The sequence below is a fragment of the Coptis chinensis genome, chromosome 9 (assembly GCF_015680905.1).
Source record: "Coptis chinensis isolate HL-2020 chromosome 9, ASM1568090v1, whole genome shotgun sequence".
NCBI classification, from domain to species: Eukaryota; Viridiplantae; Streptophyta; class Magnoliopsida; order Ranunculales; family Ranunculaceae; genus Coptis; species Coptis chinensis.
In genome coordinates this window covers 38,563,159-38,565,426 of record NC_141464.1, presented here as the reverse complement: position 1 = coordinate 38,565,426, position 2,268 = coordinate 38,563,159, and the positions used below count along the sequence as shown (strand labels likewise).

Sequence of the window (2,268 nt, the reverse complement as noted above, 5' to 3'; positions counted from 1 at the left end):
TTATTCAAGGTTTACATTTTTTTTTTAATGGATGTGACATTCTCAATCTCAGGTTGGAAACTTTAGAGTTGAACCACGGGGACTTTCAATTCGTGGCGTGGAGAGCATCCCAAGGTTATATACTTTGTTGTTTATAAAATGATTGATTTTTAGAAAAGCATGCGATTAAAAGCTTATAATGGCTATTAATAGAGTTTATTTTTATCATAGAGGTTATTATATGTAGTCTTATTGGTTTTTATGCTTTCAGATAAGAAAACTGAAAAAGCGCATTCATCCAAGAGATATTACCATCAATATAGGAAAAGGTGCTCCAGTTCCGGAGTGCTCAATACCTGGTGAAAGGTTCCTGAATCCAATTGCATTAAGATTGCACTTATTTTGTGTTTTGAGGTGTGAATGAGGATTTATTCTGTTATCCTTCCAAGGGTTAATTTATTTGGGGTGGCTTGCAGGTGGAAAGAAATAAAGCATGACAATACTGTTACATGGTTAGCATTTTGGAATGACCCTATCAATCCAAAAAAATTCAAGTATGTATTCTTGGCAGCTAGCAGTTCATTAAAATGCCAAAGTGACAAGGAAAAATATGAGAAGGCTAGGCTGCTGAAAGTAAATTCTCAACTCATTTCCATGTATTGTTTTTTATGTTTGTTCTTGAGTACTGTTTGTGTGCATATGTGATAATAATTGTACATTAATCGGTATCTGTGCAGGAATACATTGAAAATATAAGAGTAAATTACGCCAAGGATTTCACAAACAAAGATGTTGTGAAGCGGCAAAGCAGTTGCTACTTATCTTATTGATAAGTTAGCTTTCAGGGCAGGAAATGAAACTTGTGAATGAATGTGCTTTGGCTTCTTCTGTGATCCATTTTGTTCTGTTATGTTCCCACACGGTGGGGATAGTTTATTATTGCTGCGACTATGGATGTTGTTCTTTGTCGGGACCACTTATTGGTAAGGATTGCTTCACAAACACTTCCTCCCTTTGGGGGCGGTTTGCATACAGAATCCAAAGAATTAGGCAAAGCATGACACCTGCAGAAATGAGTCCCAGACCAACAACCACCATCTGAAGGTAATGTTCCAAGGGTGGGCGATGTAATCGAAGTGATGGTTCTGAATGTTTCCCTCACGAAATTACAATCTTGAAGACCAAGCAAGGGCGGGGCATAGTGATCGAGGGCCTAACTCATGTTCACAGCTGCTACTAACTGTGTATAGAAGTCTGGGGTTATCCTCCCAACTGTGGTGCAAAAACCTGATGACGATGTTACACATGTGTAGTTTTGCCACACCTGAATTTTTTTTATAAAAGCCAGAGAAATGGAATTAATCAAAACTGATACCCTTTTTATAGTTTCTTCTCCTGGATTAATGTTAATTATTCATCAACACTAAAGCAGCTTGAGAAAAATAAGTTTGGCAGCTAAAAGTTCATGTAGACATACCGACAATGCATTTGAAAATGACACCTCTTGAGGTCCACATTGTCGATCATTAAGCTCAGAGTCAAATGGGGAACAAAGAGGTGGTATCAACGACCCAGACTGATTATAGTAGTTAATGGCCCAAGGAGACGGATTTGTGTTGGCATAGGAGTATATTGCCGTGTTGACAACATTCACGATATTGCTAATGACTTCTTTACTCTGGACTAGGGTCATGTTGGACGTCCTCGGATCGACACATGAGAGAGAATGTTGCTCAGAGCTGTCTCTGCTTGAGAATTATCAACCCATTCTTCCATGGCCATACAAGTGTCCGTGATTGCACTGGAAAACAACACCACCAACAAAAAAATCATCAGATCTCTTCAGCAGTTATCCTATGCATACAACGTCAAAGTGGAGGCAACGTTTTAAACGACCTGGTTGTTAGTGCTTAGTGTGTTTGTTTAGGGGTCACAACTCAAGCCAATGATAATACTTTTTATATTATATTTATATCGTCAGGGCAATAGAACATTTTTCCAGATAATTGAGCATATTGAGCATTAGTACTTCCAGTTAATTGAATATATGAATGTGCTTTGGCTTCTTCTGTGATCCATTTTGTTTTGTTATACTTAATTTCTTCTGAGCATTTTCTTATTTTTGAATAATTGATTATTTTCTGATTGGTTTCTTTATAAAGTTACTGCTTAACTTATGGAAACTCTAGATATCAAGTTCGGAAACTAAGGGGATGAAACTTTAAGACACGCCAACCCCTTTTTTTCTCTTAGTAGGACACCTCAGCTTTTTCAAGAATTCGGCAGTAA

The 2,268-nt window shown here is 37.5% G+C and overlaps 1 long non-coding RNA gene and 1 pseudogene across 1 annotated transcript; one reads left to right on the top strand and one right to left on the bottom strand.

The window, feature by feature from the left end:
- Window positions 1–248: 248 nt before the first annotated feature.
- Window positions 249–838, top strand: LOC147475897 (uncharacterized). The gene is made up of 3 exons (XR_015208702.1): window positions 249–345; window positions 456–612; window positions 717–838. It is a non-coding gene; the product is annotated as an uncharacterized LOC147475897 (long non-coding RNA).
- Window positions 839–927: 89 nt separating this feature from the next.
- Window positions 928–1,874, bottom strand: LOC147475896 (uncharacterized; annotated as a pseudogene).
- Between the last annotated feature and the right edge of the window lie 394 nt (window positions 1,875–2,268).